Below are 11,824 nucleotides of genomic sequence, written 5' to 3'. Positions count from 1 at the left end.
TCTATATAGTTATTTTATTAATATCATTTTAAAATCTATTGCCAGAGAGTTATTGTGTTCTTTTCAAGGCATCGCATTACCCTGTTTGTTCACATTTCTTATGACTTTAGATTGAGATTTGCATTTGCCTATCTGGTGAATCAGTTATCTTTACTAATTTATGAAGTACTTTGTTTCAGTATAATGTTTTATTTGCCTTAAAGATGTGTCTTAAAGCATTGATTTATAATGCAAGGTGCTTTTAATTCCATCTGGGTGTCATAATTATAGTCTCCTATAACTTCTTTGGTAGTCATCAATGGCTTTGGTTGCAGTATGCTCAATGGTGGATTTGGAGGAACCTACTGTCTCTGAGGGCCATTCATGGATCCAGAGCAGTAGACCAGGTAGGTGTCTTTTACACAGCTGTGGGAGTGGAGTGGCCCCTGTTTTGTCACTATGACTATAGAAGTGGTGACCCTACAGCACAGTAATCAACAGGCACTGCTGGGGCTAAGGCCTGCTATCTGCTAGGGTCTCTAACACTGGATACTTCAACAGTGATGGGGATCATGCGGCACCTTCCTTCAGTCCTGGTGGTAGCATGGGTCTATAGTAGCTGACTATAAGGGAAAATAGTAAGGAATCACAGTGCCCACTCTCTGTGCTAGTGGTGGTGCAGGCTCATCAGCTGCTAACTGGAGGTACAAGTGGCTGGCCAAGAAAGGAGGCAATAGCTCTCCAGGCTATGTTGTAAGCCTCTTCCCAATGCCTTCAATTCTCACTTCTTGAGCACTGATGCACCCTTGTCCTCCTCATGCTAAAACATTTGTGCTCTTGGGTAATGAGGATCACAGTTGCTCTGCCTGGTCAAGTTGGTTTCAGGAGACTGTGGTCCCCTATGCTAGTGTGCTGAAAGTTTTGCAGGGTTCTAGGAATTTCTATATGCAGAGGTTTCTGAACCTTAGGGTAGTATCAATTCAAATATTTTCTTCCTTCTCAAGATGGCATCAAGCCTTGGTTCTGGAATTTAGTAAGGAGACAAAGTGGGTTCCTTCTTCAAACCAAAGACAGTTGCAAAGTAGGTAGATAACTGAGCTAACTAATACAAAAGCCTGTGATAAACATGAAACTTTCCAGTTGTTAAAATCTTTAGAGTCTGTGTTTATGAAGATTACTGGGACTTTCTGGTTCAACAATTCCCCTGCAAAAGAGAGTTCCCCTTTAGCTGAGAAGTCAGGGTCATATTTGCCAATTTACCTTGTTCCTTTTCCCTGGAGCTGTCTCAAGCTCCTGAGTCTTATGAACTCCTTTGCTGAGATCCAACATTTTCCCACAGTCGCTCACATAAAAAATAGATGGTGGAATGAGATGGAAATCATTACCCTAAGTACATGCATGAAGACACGAATGGTGTGAATATACTTTGTGTACAACCAGAGATATGATAAATTGTATTCTATATGTAAAATATGAATTATAATGCATTCTGGTGCCATATATAACAAATTAGAATAAAAACAAATTTTAAAAATTGCAGTCATTTGTGTGCTGCTTTGGTTCTTCCTGTGGAGATCAGTGTTAGACATCTCTGTTCAGACATTTTGGAATCTCCTAATATATATTTTAAATGTTGCTGGGGGTTGAACTCAGTTTCATGTATACTAAGCACATGCTTCACCATTGAAATACTCCCTTGACTTCTTACATTCTTTGGATACATGATCTCATTTCATTCTTACAACATGTCAATGAAGCAGGTACTAGTATTATCTAATTTTACAAATGAAAAAAATAAAATGAGACTCAGGTTGATCAAATGTCTTTTGCAATAGCAAGTAGCTAGAGTGGTATGTGTTCACAGATCTGTCTAATCCAAAGCCCATGCCAAACTCCCTTGCCTCTAGGTCAATGGGTGATATTATATAAAATTAAGAAAAAAATAAGTGATAATTACTCAAAATTTATACCTTTTCCATGTTGTGATTTAACAAAGTCAAATGGTATTTAATTTTCTGTTGTCTTTTCAAATGACTTGGTAAATTTTAAAACTCCTTACTCTTTATGCTTTAGGTGTTTAAAAATGTTGTTCTGTCTTAACCAGGGGGGCATATCATTATTGCTTGGGAAGTTTTGGGAAATCACCACCAGAAATTCTGATTTTGTATTCTTAGATGAGACCTACTATCCTATATAAAAATAGTAGTATACTAAACTAAATAAAGTAGACAAAAAATGAACACAGGAACAAAATAGTTTTAACCAGTTACTGGGCAAACAATCAAAATAACCTATGTGACTAAAGGATGTTGAATAAATGTTTTAGTTTCTAAGCAGAAGTTTGTGAGTACTTTTTCATTTGGAGAAAGGAGAGTGCAAGATTAATTCGTAGGAGTTTTGAGAATGTTTATGTATAATTAAAATTCACCCATGAAAAATATATATGTAAATAAATAGAAGGACCCAATTAAGTAGATGAAAGGGAACAGGAATTAAGTGGGGAAATGGGAAGGGCAGAATTAGGGAATAAAATAAAGCAAATTATGTTAAGCACATATATGAATATATCATAATGAACCCCACTATTATGTATATTTATAATATACTAATAAAATCATAAAAATTAGTTAAAATAGAACCAGCATAAAAAGGGAAGATATGTATATTTAGCTATAAGTAGATGAAAATTGTTATGCAGATAGTCTCCTTGTAATGAAAGAAACATGTTTATATATAGAAGGTAAGAAGATAGAGTGAGAGGTTTAAGAAATTTGCACATTTTTGTTCTGAAAGTAAGGTTTTAGAGGCGATTTGAGTTGTAGAGAAAAAGTAAATATAATTAGGAACAATTCAAAGACAATTACAGTGATCAAAAATAATGATAAATGTGTGATTGAATGTCATTAACTCATGGGATATCAAATTACAGTGATTTATTCCAATTTTCAACTATTCTGTTATAGCAGTGCATATTGCAGAAGGTTCAATTGATCCAGAGCTAGATATATAAATAATAAAAGTAATAGCAAGACAAGTAGGTAAGATAATTAATGGTGAGTATAAGAAAGAGAAATGAAAGTTCCTAGAGGAGCACATAGGCTAGAAGAGGAAATAAATAAACAAGGATCAATAAGGAGGGAAAAAAGAAGGACCAAGGGACTGGCATATTTGAATTGGATCACAGAGCACATGTAGTTAGAAAGAGGAGGGGAGAGGGAGAAAGTCAAATTTTTTAGAATGCAGGTTGTTTGATTTCAGTATTTCAGAGATGAAACAGTTATATGTTATGGCAAGATTAAAGTTGAAGGGGAAGTGGCCAAAGTGGCATTATAAAGAAAAATGTCATCTAATTTGTCAATTTTTTTTTTGTTTCCAGTGTATTTGAGGTCATAGCCAAAAAATTATTGCCCAGGTTAATGTTGGAAAGCATTTCCCCTATGTTTTATTCTAGTAACTTCATAATTTGGGGTCTGACATTTAAATCCTTATCAAAAGACATAATATTTGTGCAGAAAAGGAAATAACAAATGTAGAATAAAGACAACATCCAGAATGGGACAAAATATGCAGAATATCCAGAATTGATGAGAAACTTAAACTATTCAATAGCAGAAAACAAATAGCCCAATTAAAAATTGGCTAAAGATCTGAACAGCTATTTTTCAAAATAAGACATGCAATATTCATCAAAATATGTAGTTTTCACCTAAAAAGTTTTGTGATATATGGAAAAAGCAGCATTTATAGATGTATTAAGTAAAACTCTTGACTGTACCATAAACTTTGAAAGTACAGTAACTAAGGCAACTCATAGAGATGAATGAACATCAACTGCTTTTGTCTGCATGCTATTCCATTCTAAGGATTCAATAATTCAATAGGAAGAAAAAATTGCATTGGCCTCATTTCGGTCATATGAATGTGCCATCAGGAATTGAGACTATTTATTTAATGTTCATCATGCTGTCTTGAAACTCTATCCCACCTGTGAGGAAAAACCCTGCTTCCTTCTAAATATCGTGTTGCACTTAAAAATATTCTTAGCCATTCTCTCATATTTCTTTTGAGATTTTTTTCCGAACATTCGGTTTCTCCTTATTTGGCTCTTGTGATTGTTTTCTCTTTCTTCATTTTGCATAAAACCAACTGAATTATATATGACATAGGGAAGGGGAGTGAAGAGGACTGTACGTAGCACCAAAAATCAGATAAAAGGCTGAAACTCAATGCCATGTGTCTCTATTCTTAAAATTTTCTCTCTCTTCCCTCTGCACTCTCATTTCTTTATTGTATCACTAATTCATTCATCTTTGACTCTAGAACTCAACGTCAGTTTTTTATACAGAACAGTTAAACTATCTACCTCTGATTCCTTACTACATTTGGGGTACATCTGATAGCAATTCAGCTACAACTAGCATGAGGTAATAGTCTATACACAACTTCTAGTCATAATTTCAAATACCAATATCTATTTTGTTTTGCCTCATGGTATGTCCTTTTTGCCCTTGATTCAAATATCTTTCCCTATTCTAAGATCACAAAGTATCCTACTCATTTTTATTTTTTATTTTATATTTCTACATTTTACATTTAGGTTTTTAAATCTACTTGTATTTTGGTGTGAATGTAATATGATTTTTTAAACTTTACATAGAACACACATTTTCTAAAATCATGTATAAAACAATGTATAAGGGCAAAAATTTTTACTGCCCCATCAAATGCTAAAATTTAAAATTTCCTAAATTTTGATATTTTAGCTCATTTCAAAAATTTAGTTGACTTGATCAAATTCTGCAACAGGCCCTATAAGCTGAAGAAGGCACTCTTGTTGTCGATGAAATGTGAATATTTTCCTAGTTTCTTCAATGTTGAGTTACATATGTGTTTATATTAAGGCATGGCTAGGCCCAAAGTTGGAGCATCTAAGACATATTTCTACTTCTAAAAACCTGACTGTTTAATACACATTCTTTTGGATTCAATTTTGATGACACCTCAGCTAATACTGGATTATAAAATATATTTCTATAAGAATGTTCAATTTATTTGATTTTGATCATTGATTTTAGGTATTGTTCCTGGGTTGGCTTGTTTGTTTTTATGGATACTTTATGTGACATAACAAGGCAGGATCTTTGGCATTTCTATTGTTTTTCCCAGAAGCTGAAAATTACATTTAAGATGTTTAGAACAAAAACATTTGAGATGTACATTTTAACATTATTTTCCAAATGTCTTGTAATCTTCTAATTATAATAGATCAACCAGGTGAGAAACACACACACACACACACACACACACACACACACACACACACACACACACACACTTTGGGGCTTCGGTCCTGAGGACTGAGATTTATTAGATAATGTATGTGGCCTTAAAATTCATTCTTTAAAAGAATTCCCAGAAAGGATTCTCACATGTGTACAGATTTGTGCTACTCTTCATCACAGTAAATAAGTAAATCTCTAACTTACAAATCTGTAAGATTATAGATATGAATATCTTGAATGAAAGCAAATACCACGATGCAAGTAAGGTTAGCTACTGTTATATTTAGTTTATCTTTCTTTTTTGGTTATAATTAATGAATTTTCTCATATGTAATGTACATATTAAGAAAACCTAGGCTTAAAACCTGAAGCATACATTGTGAGATGGTAGTGGGTATCTTTTTCTTTTTACTTATTGACTTTGAAATATTTCTTATAATTTAACAGATCAACATGTATTCTTTTTTGTGTGGTCTTAAATGATTCTGAGAACAAGACAAAGTGTTGACTCAATTTCATGGAGAGTTTTCATGGAAAGTACAAAATTGAATGATGGAGCTTTAATTTTTCAGAGGTAATGAATACCAACTTTCCTAGTTAATTCAAATCTCCATGTGGAAGATGCAAAAATAGCTTACTTCATTTAATATGCATAACAGATGCCATTATATTTCTACACATCTGAATAGTGTTTTCATATTGTTAAGAATTGAGTGCGGTATTTCAATCTGAATTGTTGCAGATTTTTTTCAAGTCAATAATACAAGCCTACAAAATTAAAATGCACTACTTGTGTCAAACATAACAAAATCATTGTTTGTTTATTTTTTAAGGTGCTAATAAAAAAGATTAATGATACTGCTGGATAATGAAACAATCTGCCAGAAGGCAAGCCCCAGAATACAGAGTGGCACAGTAACAAGGAGAGCTCAGGAAAAAAAAATTGCTTTCCTCCCTGAATACATTCAACAGGATTCTTTTTACCACTTGGCTGGCATTTGTGCTTTTAAAGAGTTGCCTTTCTTTTTAATGTGTTACTCCAAAGGCCTGGAGATTATTTACCTCCAGACAGGAAGCATTTGCATTTGAAGAGATTTTTGTTAAAAAAATCAATGAGGATGTTTGACCACCATAAATACTCTATTTCCTGAACAAAAGACATACAGTCTTAAACATATTACACACAGTAACACATCATTAATGCAAACCTCACTAACTCAAATTGATGACAGTTTGAACTACTTACTTTGGGAAGACACAGAAGTGTTTTAGAAAAAAAATGAAATTTTATTATGCTCTACAAAGGAAAGAAGGGTGGCCAAACTTTCTACTTAATTAGGAAATCATTTACCTTCCAGTAGAACTGAATTATAAGTTCTTCTATGTCAAAACAAAAACAAAAACTATTTTTTTTTTCTATTTCTTAAGTAAAGAGCCAAAGGAGCCCTAAGGCAATATTTGATTAATATATTAATATATATTAATATATATCCACTATGCCTTGTGGATCTGAACTTAGAAAATCAAAATAATAATAATAAAAAATAATCACGTGTGTTGGGGTTGTGGCTCAGAGGTAAAACATTCACCAAGCATGTGTGATGCACTAGGTTTGATCTTCAGCGCCACATAAAAATAAAATAAAGGTATTGTGTCCACATATAACTTAAGAATAAATATATAAAATATAATCATGGCAATCATGTGTCAAGAGTCTTAGACATCATGTACATAGTTCTCATAGTGTTTTTATTCATTACTCTACTAAATACATATAAAATATGTATTATTTATTTTACAGATGAGAAAGCAAAGGCTAAATGATTAATGTGCCAAAGGTCAAACAGCTTTATGTGACATAACACTTGGTTTTAAAGCCATTGATCTAAACCAATAGTTTTTGAAGTTTGGTTCCTAATCCAGCAACACCAGCTGCTGGTGCCAGTGTTCAGACCCCATTCTAGACCTGTTGAATCAGCAACTCTGGGGGGAGGAGAGCCAGCCATCTGTTTTTAATAAACCTTCCAGATGATTCTGACACATGTTAAAATTTGAATGCCACTGATCTAAACAATAGCAGCTATAAGAGATAACAAAATCTGAATATGTTCTATTACTATACTACTATATTGAGACATTAACCATTGTGCTAATACCTAGATTACTAACTTACTGGCTGAGTAGCTTAAGTATTTAATTCCTTGGTAGATTAATTTCTTCCACTGTCAGCAACTGGACCTAAAATGTCTGTATCATATAAAAATCAATGTACTGGGAAACAAAGACTGGCTTCTGTTTCCATAATCAAATTCCTTTTCCTGTAAAATGAAAACTGTTGGATTAGATGATCTCCAAAGTCACTTTGAGTCCTATGTCTTATTACATTTTTGCTCCTAAACCACAATACCTGCTACTGGGTAATGTACAAAAAGGAAATTTATTTCATACAGTGGATATTGGGAAGTTTAAGATCAAGGTGACAGACAACAGGTTCAGTCTCAAGTTTTTCTTTGTGCTTCCAAGATGGCCCTTTGATCTGTATCCTCTAGAGACGGGGAATTCTGTATCCTCATAAAGCAAAATGTAGAAGGACAAATAGAGACAAATTACCTCTATCAAGCCCTTTATTATAATGGTATTAATCCATTTCAACCTAAACATAATTCAGACGGTCCCACCTCTCAACACTGTTATATTGGGGATTAAGTTTCCAATTTAACAATTTTGGCAAACATATTTAGAATATAATACCTATTATGATTTCAGTTGCCTTGAATATAAAAGCTGTTAATTGATCTGTGCCTTCACTGTACACCTCTGGGTGCAGGAGACATGGCTTTACATCACAGTCTATAATGAATGGTACTTGTGAGATATGCAGTCAACAAATCAGTATATAATTGTTCTGTGTGATTATTTGTCTCACATATAACTCTCAACTGTTTGGATGCACTATTATCAAAAATAGCAAGGCACTATTTTCAGATCATGTAATGAAGAAGGCAAGGACTATGGAGTAAAATAATTCCACATATGATTCTTCCATGACTTGACTTGGAGATTCCTAGGAAGTTATTAGAACCCTGAGGCTTAAAATTATAGAAGAAAAAAAGCAAGGATGTCTATTACATGAACTAATTTATAGGACAATAATAAGATTTATATAATCACGTTTATATTAAATAGCTTTGTAAACTTTGGCTACTGTTAGTATATATGAATGTCTTATATACTAAGAAAGTTTTAAAATGGTTCTTTTATAAGAACCCAAATTGATAGTTTAAAAATGATATCTTTTTTAAAAGGAAAGTTTAAAATGAAACTTTTAAAATGAAAGTTTAAAAAATGATTCCTTTTAAAATATCCCATAATTCATGATTTAGCAATTCAGATCTTTTCCCCAAATGTTACAAAAGAATGAAGATTTAATACATATGAAAGTGATTTTGCCCATGATTTTGTACCATTTTTAAAAGATAAGTGCATCAGGTAAAAATCTTGTAGATTTTGCAAAATATGCTCTTGAATGTCAATAAAATTAAAATTTTATGATTCTTTGAATTTGAATAAACTATTGAATGTTTTGCCTATTTTAATTTTTCAAATTTCACAGTAATTGCTTTTCTCACCTCAAATTCTATAAGTCACAAAACTACAGTACCACAAGGCTTTAAGGCCTTTACACATGCTCCTTTCTCATCATGGAATGTTTTACTCCTCTCTTCCCACTCCCTTATCATTTGTCAATTTGATTCCTATTCCTCATTTAGGCTTCTATTCAGAAATAAACATCTTGTAGATTATTTTCTAGGCCTCGATATCTGCACAAAGAAACTGTCCTGTGTGTATGCAGAAGATATTGTGCTATCCCTTTATATACATGTGCTAGGAGGATCCACCCAGCAGCTATTTGATAATGCGTCATTACCTTAATTCTTCATGCACACATGCTTTTATTCTTCATAGGGGAGATGCCCATGCTGTACCTTATGACCTGCCATTTTGAACATAGATTACTGGAAAGGCACCTCATTCCAAGGTAGCAAGTCTAGTTAGTAAAAGGGCTTCATGGTAACTTAGTTGGAAACTCCTTCCTAGCAGCATGGAGTTTAGTGAAATCCAGTTAATCATGATCTAGATGGAGAGTTTATTGGTTGGTAAAATGTGCCAAAACAAAATGATCCCAAAGTGAAAGTTCTATGCAAATAACATGAAGCATCAGAAGCTGTTAGTGAAGAAAGTCTTGAATAACAGAGAGCAATAGGATAATGGTAGGAGTGGTAGAAATGGCACATGAAATGAGCTAAGCAACTTTTATGATATCGGATCAATTGGTTATTGCTTGGAAGGTAACAAACTGACTAGATCTTTAGAGATAGGGGGAAGTTTTCTAATCTATCAGCTCTCTTTTAGTTGCAGTGACACTTAACTACATGCATATGCTGATGGGACCAAACCATATGCCTAAAATCTCTGCAAAATAAGACCATAACTAGTTGAAAGAAATTGAGTGAAATTTCATTCCTTGCCCTCAAGAGCCTAATTTATAACAACTCTGTGAGGCAAGTATTATTATCATTAAAAATTGACTAAGCAGATAAAATAAAAATTTGACTTTATAAAGATAAACCCCTAGTAAATAGTTGACACAGAATTTGAACCCTGTTCTGACTCCAAAATATAGTTCATATTAACTTACCTTTACTATTTTGATTTTTGTCATGACATTGGTAAAATATGAGAGGTAATAACACCTGGGTACTTATCGTCCATTTTGCCATGTTTCAATTCATTGCTATTTTTACTTTATATCTTTTTCTCTTGAAATCAAGAAGATAGCTGAAGCCCAAACCCCAACAATTTATCTTCCCTTTCTTCACCCTAGAGTTTGCTTCATCTTGAAGTCAGTGTATTTTGGTTTATTTCTTTTATCTATACCCTTATATTGTAATTATACATACAGAAACAAACAAGGCCCAGATTGCTGAATTGATAGTGATTCTTGAACTTTCAAAAATCATGGCAGAAGAGTATTTATAAATATGTGAATAAATTAATAAATAATAGAAGTTGCTAAGTGGTATAGGTGCATATGTCAATGAAAAACCTTTAATATGACACCTATACCTATTGTTATTTACTATTACTCATTTTAATATATTAATTAGGAAATACTGTTAAAATGAAACATTTTGGGCTTTAGAAGAGTCTTCTAGTTTGTACTTACATGTAACCAGTAAAAACTTCAGCAGGGGCTGATGCCTTGTTCAGACAAGGTTTGAAAAGTCACAGAACTGGGTGATGAATGGTAAATCCGGAATTGGAATTCAGGGTTCCTGACTCTCCAGCACAGTGCTCTTTTCACTACATCATGTTATTATTAGTCATCTCCTTCACAGGTTTGACCCAGGGCACTAAATATTCTGTTCCAAAACTGTAATAATCAAACTAAACCCTTGAAGTGGTATATTTGAAGGCCCCATGAAAAGGTCACCATGTTATCTAGATGTGATAACTAATAAATCATTATAAACCATGTAACATTAATTTGTCAGATTTTCAGATTTTACTCTGGTCATTGTAAGGCAGGGAAGTATACCACCAAAGACTGGGGACTTTTGAAGAAAAGACAGATTAAGGGATAGAAGGATTCGACCTTTAATAACTGTATCATATAATACAGTTCACTAACAAAAGCAAATTTTCTTTTAACAGTAACATACTTTTGAAGAAGAAAGTTTCTTTGAAGGTTTTTTTCCTATCTAAGTTTATGAGGTTGGAAGGCTTCAAGACTCTTCCACACCAACTATTTTTGTGATCATATCCATTTCAAAAAACCTTAAATACCATCCACGTGCTGATGACTCTGATGGTATCACCAGCCTAGGTCTTTCCTTTAAACCAGACTTTCACATGCAACTCCCAATTCCACGCCTCCACTTCAAAGTTTAATAAGCATATCAAACTTGTACTATCCAAATCCAAACTCTTGATTGCCTTCTCCAAATCTATTCCACTTATAGCTCTTCTTGGGTCCATTGATGGTAACTTAATCCTTCTACTTGTTCAGAGCAAAAAGTTTAGAGTAAACTTTTCTTTTCTTTACTTTTTTTCATATTTCACATGACTCAATTTGTTGTAAAATCATACTGGTCCTATTTTCAAAATACATATAGAGTCTGACCATTTCTTATCACATCTATGAATATCAAACCAACCCAAGCCATCATAATTTTTCACATGAAGTAATGCAATAGCCTCATACTAATGGCTTTGCTTCCATACTTGCTATTAGAGTTCATTCTCAGAAAACAGTCTAGATAATCATTTAAAAGTGAAAATAATCTAAACTTGTGGTCAACATAAGAAACAGGCAAAATTAATTTACTAAATTTAGTCCAATAGGAGATGGGGTTGTGGCTCAGTGGTAGAGTGCTTGCCTCGCACATGCGAGGCCCTGGGTTGGATCCTCAGCACCACATAAAAATAAGTAAATAAAGGTATTATGTCCAGCTACAACTAGAAAATAAGTTTTTTAAAAAATTAGTCCAATAAACACAAAA

Source organism: Ictidomys tridecemlineatus, chromosome X, assembly GCF_052094955.1.
Source record: "Ictidomys tridecemlineatus isolate mIctTri1 chromosome X, mIctTri1.hap1, whole genome shotgun sequence".
In the NCBI taxonomy this organism is placed as follows: Eukaryota; Metazoa; Chordata; class Mammalia; order Rodentia; family Sciuridae; genus Ictidomys; species Ictidomys tridecemlineatus.
Note: the sequence above shows the minus strand (reverse complement) of the source record.